This window comes from Oncorhynchus tshawytscha, linkage group LG12 (assembly GCF_018296145.1).
Source record: "Oncorhynchus tshawytscha isolate Ot180627B linkage group LG12, Otsh_v2.0, whole genome shotgun sequence".
NCBI lineage: Eukaryota > Metazoa > Chordata > Actinopteri > Salmoniformes > Salmonidae > Oncorhynchus > Oncorhynchus tshawytscha.
In genome coordinates this window covers 48,385,624-48,399,993 of record NC_056440.1, presented here as the reverse complement: position 1 = coordinate 48,399,993, position 14,370 = coordinate 48,385,624, and the positions used below count along the sequence as shown (strand labels likewise).

At 42.5% G+C, this 14,370-nt stretch overlaps 1 pseudogene; it reads right to left on the bottom strand.

Moving 5' to 3' along the window:
* Positions 1 to 1,445: 1,445 nt before the first annotated feature.
* LOC112264160 overlaps positions 1,446 to 14,370 on the bottom strand; it is a 46,221-nt pseudogene continuing 33,296 nt past the window's right edge.

Genomic DNA, 14,370 nt, shown 5'->3' with positions numbered 1-14,370 from the left:
ATTATGGGGTATTGTATGTAGATCGATGAGGGGGAAAAGTATTTAATCCATTTCAGAATAAGGCTGTAAAGTAACAAAATGTGGAAAAGGTCAAGGAGTCTGAATACTTTCAGAATGCACTGTATTGTGTGCAATACTTCAGAGGCCAACCTTGTCAAATGACATAATAAATTCTATAGTCTAGGCTAGAACAGTGGGCACTAAGTGCATAGTGCTTTACAGGTTCAGAGATGACAGAGGTCTGCTTTAATCAGAACAGCTTAAAGAATGCCATGCACATTTTACAACCTCCAAGAAATATACAACTGAGGAATGAAAAAAATGAAAATAATGTTTGGCACTTATACTTCATCAAGACTGCCATTCCAAGAGGACCAGATATGGTTTACTTGCAGTTTACTTTAGATTTCTGAAATGAATGGATTTCAAACGATTGCTCATGCAGTATCCAATAACAATCTAAAGTACCAGTTTCCAGTACCAGTCTAGAGTACCCATTTCCAGTACAAATCCAGAGTACCAGTTTCCAGTACCAGTCTAGAGTTCCAGTTAAGAGAGACCAGATAGATAAGTCCATGGTTGATTTAAGAAGAGAAGGTATACAATGTGAAACATATGTCTGAAACATTGCTGTGCTCTCCCATAGATAACTGTCTGTCCGTCCTTTACGTGGCACATATCCCATAAAATGTTCTTCTAGTATAGATGTAGACGTAGCTCCACCCTTTGGCACTGTCATAAATATAGAGGTTTGAATGACTGGGACATACTGTAATACAGTTCTACACAACAATCTCACCATTCTCTAAAATCATCAAAAACCAAGTCAAAGAACAAAAAGTTCATAAATAGAGTTCATAAGGACATGGTATATGATGAGTTGCATTATAGAGAGAGAGCAGTTTGTTACATAGTTTCCTGCGGGAGTATATTGTTCTTAGCTTTGTCAAAAAATGCAATGTCATGCACAACCAAGCGGCCCTCACCTTTAAAAAGGCTTCAGACATCATTTAATTCTCTCTTTGTCATTTCCTTTCTAAAAGTGTTTTTTTTTTGCTTTCTTTTTCCAGCATGCTTGTAAATTGTAATTCTGTATGTTGCCTGAAGAGGGTAGCAGTGAGTCAGTCTGTGGTTGTGAGAGGGTAGTGGTAAGAGTGCGGAAGTGTGTGTGTAGGACAAAGTCCAGCGGGCCGAGGAGATGCCAGGTTTGTTTGCATGCATACATGTGTGTGTGCAGCATGAAGTATGTATGTGGCTGTAGTGTTTGTATGTACCACCTATCTGTGTGAGTGTCAGATAGTGTATGACTCAATGTGGCCTGAAGCGCAAGTACGTACCATTTACTCGTTTACTGTATGTGTATATTGTATTCAGGTGTGTGTGTGTGTGTGTGTGTGTGTGTGTGTGTGTGTGTGTAAGGGTGTGTAGTTGAAGGGTCGAGAGGACTAAGGGGGAAGAGTAGGAGTAGGAGTAGGGAGGCAGTGAAGCAAGAGGCCTCCCTTACACCTCACTCTCGGTGGAGGGTTTGTGCACGGGGGTCCAGCCGGTGTCAGGCTGTGTTGGGGGTGGCGTTGGGGTGTGATGATGGTGGGGGTCAGCGTATTTATGGACGAGCACTCCGAATTCTCCTTTTGGAGCAACTGCTCTGTCTCGCCATCGTCCAGTGAGGCGCTGCTGGCCTGCAGGGAGACAGTGCCCGTGCGCATGCACGTGTGCAGACCACTCCGCGACGGCTTCAGCTGCTTCAGGTCCTCCCAGTACAGCTCCTCGTTGGAGAGGAGACACACGCCCTCCACAATCCGGATCTTCTCCTTGGTGTAGCCGCTGTCCCAGTCCGCCTGAGGAAGTAGGAAGGAGAAAGAAGACAGTACAAGGGTTAGCTGCGTAAGCCTAGCGAACGACGTAGACATCACCCACAATCACAGATCGAGGGTCAGATGATCATATCCCCAAAAGCATCTGAGGGGACGAAGAATATCTGATCCTGCATAAGTAGTTAATGGAAAACTAAGCCTGTGTCAATGGTTAGACAGCAGCCATTTTGGAAGAATTAATCAGAAAACTACAAATACTCCAGAGCAGGATGTTATTATAAATCTCTACCCATGCACAATAGTAGTTTGTTTTTCAGTGAGATATCCTCTTGTCTTTCAGTTAGTGTTGTTATTAGTGCCCATGTGTTAGGTGGGCAAACTATGGAATCTCATGTGTCACCTCTTCACGGCATTTGTGGAGAAACAATTTATTTGATTTTTGTGACTGGATGATAAACAATATACTGAAACTGCTCCAGGTAATCAAAAGGTTAGAGTTGGGCTCAGGATTACATCTAATAGCAGTACAGTCCCGCAAAAAAAGACTGTGTAAAATGACAGACACACAATACATAAAGTGAAAGGGTTTGTCAAAAAAAGAACAGACTTTTCAAACACTCACTATTTGATAGTATTAGGTCCATCCACAGCCATAGATAGAGATAAAGTGCATTCAGAAAGTATTCACACCCCTCAACTTTTTCCACATATTGTGCCAGGGTCTGTAGTGACGCCTCTAGCACTGAGATGCAGTGCCTTAGACCGCTGCGCCACTTGGGAGCCCCAAAATGATTTGCACATTTATTTTTTTATTCTTCAAGCTCTGTCAAATTGGTTGCTGATCATACCTAGATAGCCATTTTCAAGTCTTGCCATAGATTCTCAAGCCAATTTAAGTCAAAACTGTAACTATGCCACCCATTCAATGTTGTCTTGGTAAGCAACTCCAGTGTATATCTGGCCTTGTGTTTTAGGTTATTGTCCTGCTGAACGGTGAATGTGTCCCAGTGTCTGTTGGAAAGCAGACTGAACCAGGTTTTCCTCTATGATTTTTCATGAGCTTAGCTCTATTCCGTTTCTTTATATCCTTACAGATAATTAATTTCATGTGTGGGGTAGAGAGATTAGCTAGTCATTCAACTTATTAGTCATAAGTTAGTCATGGAACTTATTACGTGAATTAAGTAAATTTTTACTCCTGGACATATTTAGGCTTGCCAAAAACAAAGGACATGAATACTCAAAGCATTTCAGCTTTTCAATTTAAATTAATTTGTAAAAATGTAGAAAAACATAATTCCACTGACATTATGGGGTATTGTGTGTAGGCCAGTGACACACAATCTCAATTTAATAAACTTTCAATTCAGGCTGTAACACAACACATGTGGAAAAAGTCAAGGGGTATGAAAACTTTCTGAAGGCACTGTATGTCTCTACATTTGTTAAATCATTAGTTAAGACAGTCATCAGAAAGAGTCAGTTGTCATGTATGACCAAGCAGAGGAACAATAGTAGACACGAGAGAGAGCATGTAGGTGGGGATGAGAGAGAGACACAAAATGAGTGAGAGATACAGGAGGAGTGAAAGAGAGGTTGATTGTTTGGAGGGATTCCCCATGCAGTGTGTGACTACCTCTCCGCTGGACAAAACAGGTCAAAAGAATAAAGGAGAGAGGGTGTTGTAAGGATGAGAGAGCTGCAGTGAAGGAGAGGGGGAAGAGAAGGAGATATGAGTGGACGGGTCAATCACAACTTGTGCCTCTCTTGGTTATAATATAACTACTGTAAAGCAATCTATCTACAGCATAAGAGATAGAGGCAAACATTGAAAACTGGTATTTGTCTCAATGGTTACTAGCCAGCCATACTATTTGAACATTTGAAACCCTTCAGTCATAATAGGCATACAGAAACCCAATGGATTCACATCAAATGTATCCATTCCTCTATTAAACATTTCCTCTATTAAACATTAGTTACTTAATTTCATCGAAGTCTGAGGTGAGAGATAAGGCTCAGATTCAGTAAAAATTTGCACCAGTGCAAATTTTACATGTTAGTATATGAGAATAACAAAACACTACAGGTCAAAAGTTTTAGAACACCTACTCTATTTTTTAAAAACTATTTTCTATATTGTAGAATAATAGTGAAGACATCAAAATTATGAAATAACACATATGGAATCATGTAGCTGCCAAAAAAGTGTTAAACAAATCAAAATACATTTTATATTTGAGATTCTTCAAATAACCACCCTTTGCCTTGAAGACAACTGCAAATGCTGCACGTGAAAAAAATGCTTAGCTAGATTAGAACACTCTTGTCATTTTCTTGAAATACTAAATAGGCCTGAATAGTTACCTGTTTCTTATATCGTAGCTGGTTGTAAATGGGCGGCTTTTGAGAGGTCTCGATCTTGACCTCTTGCGTTGACGTCCTGTATGAGGGGTCAGGTTGCTGATCCCGGGGTCAGTAAACTTTGACATTTTGTGTCTGAGGATAGAAAGATGGGAAAACACATTGTACACACAGTCCACTGGTTAACACTGTCCATTGGGTGGCTATCTAGGTTAGCTCCCACGACAGACAAATGTCACAGGTCTAATGTAGCTTCCTCTGTGTGTTCTTTGTCTCCACTGATATGAAACGATAAGTTACCTGACAGTATCATTGGCCAAATCTATTGGTGCTCAATTTGTTTTCACCTAATTACTTACTTCAGATCTGGACAGATAAAGGGATGGAGAATAGACATAAAGACATTTATTTTATTACTAGCACTGACTTTATTGATGACTTTGAGGAACATTTTACTTACTATGACTGATGTGGTTCTCTCGCCTAGCTACTTTAAGATGAATGTACTAACTGTAAATCGCTCTAGATTAGAGCGTCTGCTAAATGACTAAAATGTAAATGTCAAATGAGAGGAATTTTGAGTATTTAGAGAGGACTTGGTCTTACCTGTAAATAATGAAGGCAGTGATGATTATCAGGATGGCAAGAATGGTTAATGCTCCTCCAATAACATAGCTGATATGAAGACCCTCCCCTGTGAAAGAAGCGTTGCAGATGAACATCAACCAATGAGTGGATTACACTGCTATGACATCTAAACAATTAGATATAGCCTATAAAATCAACACTGTATATTTGAAAGTGAATCATTTATTGTGACTCACCACCTGGATTCGGTCTTATGTAACAACATTTGAATTTCTGTTTTTTACATCGGATAAAAGCAGAGAATAAGAGCAACAAAATGGTATATCATACACCGCCTTTGAGAAAACAATGGGAAAGTAATTCTGCTTTGAAAGTTGATCAACTTGTAAACTCACTTTTGAGAAAACCGTCTTTCAATGTTTTGGTACTACTATTGGACAGCACTTCTTAGTCTACATCCATTCAGCATTGTTCACACCCTCTTAAGCCTTAGCCCCACCCATCTCTTTAAGGCTTGATCTGTGCGTTCTGTACTAACTTGCCAGCTACTTCCAGACATCTAAGAGAGAGAGAACAGCTCACTGAACATTACTCGCCTTAGCAGAGCTGGTTAAGCTGTTATGTTATCCAGAGCGTTGGTGACTGCAACTGTACTGTCAGATTGTCCGTTTGTAAATTCAGAGCTGGACACTGGATGCTCTGGCCAATAAGTAGCGTTGTTACGAAAGCTCTGATCTCACAACGACAGTTCCAAGCTAACTGACCCAAGCTAACTGGCTAACATTGGCTAGTTACGCCGACCATTTACTCCCCCTAGCAGAGCTGGTTAGACAGTTTTCATGTTATCCAGAGCGTTGGTGACTAACTGCGCTGCTGGCAACAATTGAATTACGCTTTGTTGCCGAATTTACTGACACCGGACATATTCAACAGGTGTTGAGCGTTCAAAAATTCATCAGTTAATCTGGCTCTAGCACACTATGATGAGTACTTTTGTTAAGAAATGTAGCTAGATAGCTAGGTAAACAATGAATCCCAACGTGTGACGTAATGTTAGTTAGTGAGCCAGCCAGCTAACGTTAGCTAGCAAGGTAACTACACTAACTTGAAATGAAAATACTTTGTCAAAATTAGAGTGGAGACTTTTGTTAAGACGTGTAGCTAGCTAAACAATGGACCATAATCACAACTCAAGACATTACTACCCTGAAGGTAACGTAAACTCACTCACTTTTGTACATCGCCTTGGTCCGTACAATTGACCTTATTTTTGCGCCCAAAAAACGTAATACTTCCAGATCAACTGTAATATCAATACCAATGTCAAGCACAATTTCTCCCCTTTCCAACAAAATTAATGACGAGACCTTCATGATGCCCATCTCTGCATAATTCAACAAGGCAATGAGCTCCGTCGGGTCTTTATAAAAATGGCGGGTGGGGAGCGAAGGCTACGAAGTGATCTTGAAAAGGGGGAAATATGTTGTGTGAAAAAAACCTTTCAAATGTTAATAAAATGTAATGTCTCATCACCTACCTGTTTGAAGATTTGTGTCTAATTTGAAGAGGGGTTTAAGGGCTGCGCTAACGTTAGCCTCACAAGTGAACTGCAGCTGTTCCGGCTTTTGAGTGTCATGATGGCTCGCAGTAATGACGTGCAAAAAATGCAATAGGCACACTAGTCATGAAATATTAGTTTAATATTAGCAATAATTATATTAATTTAGACAAAAATCATGAATAATGAAGTTTTCTTACGTGTATATGGTTAAGCATGATTTTAATCTGCGAGAGAAGGGCTACCCCTGGTGGAAAGAGGCTGTCCGGTACAAAATGAGTTGCAAATGCGCGCTGTACGTTACATAGTGACACGTCACAATGTCAGGGGTCAGTTTTATCATATTTTCTCAAATACTGTTAGTCCATTGCCATGTCAATCAACGCTGAATCAAAACGTAGTTCACACCCCGGATTTTGATGCCAACACAGTCACTACAGTCCCATCCGTTTTCATTGCAGCCTCGTTGGAATGTCGCGGTTACACACATTTGTATGGAATGGGGTGAGTTTACTAATTAGTTTGCTAATGCTAGCTAGCTAACGGTACACTTGAAATGAAACCACTTTCTGTCAAAATTCGAAACGTGTAATATCTGAAAATGTAGCTAGCTAGACTATCTTACCAGTATACATCATGGTTGGACGTGTCTCCTGTCTGATGCCATGCATGGTTGCCCTTAGTTTGACAATGTAATCCAGACTGGTGCTTTCTCCATCTCCTTAGCTATCATACTCAAATTCCACTAATTTAACAACTAGGTCCTCCAGAAAGTGGAGAGCATACACATAACGTTAGCTAGCTAACAGTACACTTTAACTTGACATTAGGTTTAGAGTTACTGACCAGCTCCAATACACAGACACATGCTATGTGGCAGACCAATCCAAACTCATCTTTCGGCATGTCCAGCACACTCATTATCTCAGCCAATCATGGCTAGCGGGATGGTTGCTCACTTTGTCTGTGGCTTAACCAACTAGGCTCGAAATGTAACAATTTTATTCATATTAACAGATGGCATACAAGTTTGATATTAAGGCACATTAAAGTTCAAATGTTTGAGAAGTAATTCCTCCAAAGAATTCATTTTGATTAAAACATTTTTTTTTTTACATTCAAACAGCTCTCCTGTGAAGTCATGACTTGTGACATAGTTTCCTGAATCGGGTCGTATTTATGATGATGATAGTAATGATGATGTGATAAAGATGCTACTGATGGGAATAATCATGGTAATGATGAGGAATTTGATGATAAAGCTGACTTTATCTTACCATGAGGAGCTGTCACCACGTTGCTTTGTAAGCAGCCCTCCACACTCAGGTTCTTGTCTGTGCAGCTACAAATCAGGATGTATAAAAAACCGCATTACCCATTAAACTGAGCATATACTTTCTCACAAACTTAAGACATAAAAGTAAAGAATTGTGATACAAAGTATTTAAATATTCATATTCGACAGCCCTCATTATGTATCAGTAGGATCCCTTCAAGTCATGGTCAATGAGGTAAAATGTCAGGCCTGTTGTTGACATACTTGATCAGTGGGGGTCCTTACTGAGGGTCTGTGGGGGCTTTGGGGATCTTATTGGGGGCTGCAGTGCTGGTGGTCTCTCTGTCTGGTGAACATAGGAACAATGAATAGTGTTTTAAAGATACATAAACAGATCACACACAAAGCTGGATTGTTGTTTATCAAAATAAGTTGTTACACACACACACACACAGACACACTGGTGGAGCAGAGCCTGCTGTCTGGATCACCAGGGCAGGCACACGAAAAAACCTGTTTGTCTTAGCGAAACAGAGATGAGTACATCCTCCATTATTCACCCCACAGTGGTTAGTGCCTGCAGGGAAGAGAAAAGGCTTTACTTTAACCTGTTAAACTCTGCCGCCCTTGTGTGGCATTTTCACAATGGCATATATCTAATCAAATTGTATTGGTCACAGACACATATTTAGCAGATGTTATTGCTGGTGTAGCGAAATGCTTGTGTTCCAAGCTCCAACAGTGCAGTAGTATCTAACAATTCACAACAATACACAAATCTAAAAGTAAATGAATGGAACTAAGAAATATCTAAATCTTAGGACGAGCAATGTCGGAGTGGCATTGACTAAATACAGTAGAACAGAATACAGTATATGCATTTTAGATGAGTAAAGCATTATGGAAACATTATTCAAGTGGCTGGTGTTCCATTATTAAAGTGGCCAGTGATTCCATGTCTATGTATATAGGGCAGCAGTCTCTAAGGTGCAGGGTTGAGTAACCGGGTGGTAGCTGCCTAGTGATGGCTATTTAACAGTCTGATGGCCTTGAGATAGAAGTTGTTTTTCAGACTCCTGGTTCAGCTTTGATGCACCTGTACTGACCTCGCCTTCTGGATGATAGCGGGGTGAACAGGCCGTGGCTCGAGTGGTTGATGTCCTTGATTATATTTTTGGCCTTCCTGTGACATCGGGGTGCTGTAGGTGTCCTAGAGGGCAGGCAGTGTTCCCCGTGAGGTGTTGGGCAGACCGCACCATCCTCTGAAGAGCCCTGCGGTTGCAAATGGTGCAGTTGCCATACCCGTTGCCATACACTGTCTGTGTGGGTGGGCCATTTCAAATTGTCAGTGATGTGTACGGCAAGGATCTTGAAGCTTTCCACCTTCTCCACTGCAGTCCCGTCGATGTGGATAGGGGTGTGCTCCCTCTGCTGTTTCCTGAAATCCACGATCAGCTCCTTTGTTTTGTTGACATTGAGGGAGAGGTTATTTTACTGGCACCGCTCCACCAGGGCCCTCACCTCCTCCCTGTAGGCTATCTCATAATTGTTAGTAATCAGGCCTACTACTATTGTGTCGTCTGCAAACTTGATGATTAAGTTGGAGGCATGCATGGCCACGCAGTCATGGGTGAACCTGGAGTACTGTGTTGAGGATCAGTGAAGTAGAGGTGTTGTTTCCTACCTTCACCACCTGCAGGCTACCCGTCAGGAATTTCCAGGACACAGTTGCACAGGGCGGGGTTCAGACCCAGGGCTCCAAGCTTAATGATGAGCTTGGAGGGTACTGGTGTTGAAGGCTGAGCTATAGTCAATGAACAGCAATCTGATGTAGGTATTCCTCTTGTCCAGATGAGATAGGGAAGTGTGCAGTGTGATGGCGATTACATCGTCTGTGGATCTATTGGGGCGGTAAGCAAATTGAAGTGGGTCTAGGATCTAAGGTAGAGGTGATATGATCCTTAACTAGACTCTCAAAGCACTTCATGATGACAGAAGTGAGTGCTACAGGGCGATAGTCATTCAGTTACCTTTGCTTTCTTCGGTACCGGAACAGTGACAATCTTAAAGCAAGTGGGGACAGCAGACTGGGATAGGGAGAGATTTGTCCGTAAACAGCTGGTCTGCACACGTGGCTAGGATGCCGTCTGGGCCGGCAGCCTAGCGAGGGTTATCACGCTTAGATGATTTACTCATGTTGGCCATGGAGAATACGAGACCACAGTCATTGGGAGTGGCCTGTGTCAGTGGCACTGTGTTATCCTCAAAGTGGGCAAAGAAGGTGTTTAGCTTGTCTGGGAGCAAGACGTCGGTGTCCACGACGTGGCTGGTTTTCCCTTTGTAATCTGTAATTGTCCATTTTTTTGCAGGTGAACATGCAAGGTTTACTCAACAGATGAAGAAGAGTTTGTATAGATCCACAATACAAAGTTTAACACTTTTACTGTTGTTGAGTAAAAAAATGTGTTTATCTCAGCTCTAAACAAGGCATGTACAGTGGCTTCCGAAAATATTCCCCCCCTTCACATTTTTCCTATCTTGTTGCCTTTACAACCTGGAATTAAAATAGATTTTGGGGGGGTTTGTATCATTTGATTTACACAACATGCCCACCACTTTGAAAATGCAAAATAGTTTTTTGTGTGAAACAAACAAGAAATAAGACAAAAAACAGAACTTGAGCAAGCATAACTATCACCCACCCAAAGCCAATACTTTGTAGAGCCACCTTATGCAGTAATTACAGCTGCAAGTCTCTTGTGGTATGTCTCTATAAGCTTGGCAGATCTAGCCACTGGGATTTATGCCCATTATTCAAGGCAAAATTGCTACAACTCCTTCAAGATGGATGGGTTCCGCTGGTGTACAGCAATATGTAAGTCATACTACAGATTCTCAATTGGATTGAGGTCTGGGCTTTGACTAGGCCATTCCAAGACATGTAAATGTTTGCCCTTAAACCACTCGAGTGTTGCTTTAGCAGTATGCTTAGGATCATTGCCCTGCTGGAAGGTGAACCTCCGTCTCAGTCTCAAATCTCTGGAAGACTGAAACAGGTTTCCCCTCAAGAATTTCCCTGTATTTAGCGCCATCCATCATTCCTTCAATTCTGATCAGTTTCCCAGTCCCTGCTGATGAAAAACATCCCCACAGCATGATGCTGCCACCACCATGCTTCACTATGTGTTCTTGGGGTAATGAGAGGTGTTGGGTTTGCGCCAGACAAAACATTTTCCTTGATGGCCAAAAAGCCACATTTTTGTCTCATCTGACCAGAGTACGTTCTTTCATATGTTTGGGGAGTCTCCCACATCCCTCTTTTACGCTACTGCTACTCTCTGTTTATCGCATAGTCACTTTAACCGTATCTACATGTACATACTACCTCAATCGGTTTGACAAACCGTTGTCTGCATGTAGCCTCGCTACTTTTATAGCCTCGCTACTGTATATAGCTTGTCTTTTTTACTGTTGTTTTTATTTCTTTACCTACCTATTGTTCACCTAATACCTTTTTTGCACTATTGGTTAGAGCCTGTAAGTAAGCATTTCACTGTAACCTGTTGTATTCGACGCACGTGACAAAACAACTTTAATTTGATTTGAGTGGGAAAAAATGTAACTCCCAGAAATGCCTCATTAATACTCAGTCACTGTGGCGACACCACAATGGTGGTTGAAGATAGAAGCTGGCTCTAACCATCTAGGATCAGATTACCCTCAATGCTAATCTTCGCCATAAGAAGATGAACAAATACTTGAACCGGTATCAGTAGTTAGGGGCAACTTACCACTCGCCCAAGGGCAAAGTTTCCCCAATCCTAACCTTAACCATTAGTCGGGAAAATGCTAAAATGATTTAAGATCAGTGCCTAGGGGCAACTTCACCCTGCTTCCTTACCGCGCTGCCTCTGTGCTGAGACTACGATGATGTCCATGAGGCCCTCTACGTTGGCCAGTACGGTCTCCTTGCTGCGGCCAGTGTGTTTATCCACACGCTGGATGGACTTAGTCTGCCAGTCCGTCCAGTAGATCCAACGGTCTTGCTGCGAGAGTCGGGAGAAAGGGGTTAGATAGAGGGGAGGACACCGGCTTCAACTGGGGGAACAAGGTAGAGAAAAAGAGAGGAGAGAAAGAAACACAGACAATGAGGAAGAGAGAGAGGGAGGAAGAGAATGAAGGTCAGAGAAGAAGGGAAGTAGAATGGTTCAGTTTTATGGTTCAGTATGAGTGGAGGAGGAGGGAGAGCAAGTGAGGCAGTGAACAAACAAGTGAGTGGAGGAGGAATGAGTGCAAGTGAGTGGATGTGGTAGCCAGGGGGAGGGGTCAAGTGGTTGATTGACGGCTGGGGGATACCTGTGTGAGGGCGAAGGGGTGGGAAACAGGGCTGAGGAGGATTTGACGGAGCTTTCCGTTTAGGTCGGAACTCTCAATGCGGTCCAAGTGAGCATCCACCCAGAAGATCCTACACACACACACACACACACACACACACACACACACACACGGAGGAGTTAAACACACACATTCATAGTTCATATACATACTAGGCCAAAATACTTTACAGAGATATTAGACAGAGATGAGAGGGATTTAACAGGAATTGACATCAAAGCTATCCTATCAAGAGGCCAGAAAACTCTTGTACTGTACTATGATTTACTACACAAAACAGAATGTTCTGCAGAAAATAATTTGATTTTCTCGGCTGAGATCTGCTTTGTATGCTGTTTTCGGTCTTTCTCTCCCTCTTTTCCTGTCTCTGACTGTCACACTCTCCGTCCCGCTCCCTCTGCGGGTTGCCATTTATTGAGATGAGTCTTGTCCTGGAGGCAGAACTGAGCAATATTTTGCTAGATGGGCAACCTGCAAAGTCAAAATTGGCTATATTGTAAAAATTCATGAAAATATAACTTTGCTTTTTGGTCTTAATTTAGAGTTAATTTAATTGAAGGGTTAGGCATTAGGGTTAGCAGTGTGGTTAAGGCAGATTAAGATTAACTAGAAGGCTGCCCCCAGAACAAGACGTATTACCAAAAACTATACCTGCGCTCCCTTTCTCCCTACCATTCCCTCTCTCTCCTGTATCTTTGTCTGCCATTACCTTATACCTTCCCTCTCTTTCTCCCTACCTACCACTCCTTCTCTCTCCTGTATCACTGTCTCTCATTCCCTCTCTTTATCCCTACCTACCACTCCCTCTCTCTCCTTTATCTCTGTCTGTCATTCTCTTATTCCCTCCCTACCTCCCTACCAATCCCTCCTGTATATCTGTCTGTCATTCCCTTATTCCCTCTCTCCCTACCACTGCCGCTCTCTTCTTCATCTCTGTCATTCCCTTATTCCCTCCCAGTCACCATCCCCCTCCCTTCCACTCTCTCCCTCCCACTCTCTCTTTCTAACCTGCGTGTGTCGTAATCCAGTGTGAGTCCGTTGGGCCAGCCCAGGTCTGTGTTAATCAGAACTTTACGGTTTGATCCATCTAGGTGTGCCCGCTCAATCTTAGCAATGTGACCCCAGTCTGTCCAGAACAGGTACCTAGAGAGACCAATGAAACAATGACAACCCAGTTCCCACCCCCCCACACACACAAACACGCACTTACACTCACAAAACCAATCTCTTCCACTACACCCTTCCACCCTCAACCTTAACGCTTTCCCCCCTCTATCCTCCTCTCACCCTTTGCTGGGAAACACAGCGATGGCCCTGGGTTCATCCAGGCTGTTGTTGACTAGTACTTTGCGGCTGGTCCCGTCCAGTCGTGCCACCTCGATGGTGTTGCGACCTGTGTCCGTCCAGTACATATTCCTGGTCACCCAGTCCACAGCTAGACCATCAGTGGTCTTCAGACCCTGGCTTATCACTGTCTCCATCCCTGTACCATCCAAGTTGGCCCGTCTGACCAGCACATGAGAAGTTAAGTCAATCAATGAATCAATCAGTCAACAAATCAATCAATTATATAAATTATTAAATTAAATCTTATTGGTAGAGTGCCGAACTACTGCTCAAATACATGAATTGCAAAGAGTTAAAACCCCAAATAGTAAGAAAAAGTGATGAGGATTGCCTGTTTTGTAATGCATGCATGCATGCGTGTGTGAGTAAGAGTGTACTGTACATATTGTGTGTGTGTATACACTGAGTGTGCAATCATTCGGAACGCCTGGTATTTACATGACCAGGTGAATCTAATTGAAAGCTATGATCCCTTATTGATGTCACCTTTTAAATCCACTTCAATCAGTGTAGATGAAGGGGAGGAGAAAGGTTAAAGATTGATTTTTAAGCCTTGAGACAATTGAGACATGGATTGTGTATGTGTGCCATTCTGACGGTGAATGGGCAAGACAAAAGATTCAAGTGCCTTTGAACAGGGTACAGTAGTAGGTGCCAGGCGCACCGGTTTGAGTGTCAAGAACTGCAACACTGCTGGGTTTTTCACACTCAACAGTTTCCTGTGTGTATCAAGAATGGCCCACCACCCAAAGGACATCCAGCCAACGGCAGACCAGTGGTTGAAAACACAAATTGTGCAGAGCAACAGACGGACTAAAGTTAGTCAACTGACAGTCCAGTACAACATTGGTCCCCAAAGACCCAGCAAATGATGCAAAACTCGTCGTACTTTGACACGAATGGGGTATGACAGCCAATTACCTTAGAGTTCCACTTCGCACTGCAACTGCAAGAAACTGCAGTAGCAGTGCGCTAAGGAATGCTAAGGAATGAAACACTGGAAACTGGAGAATTGAAAAAACATTGCC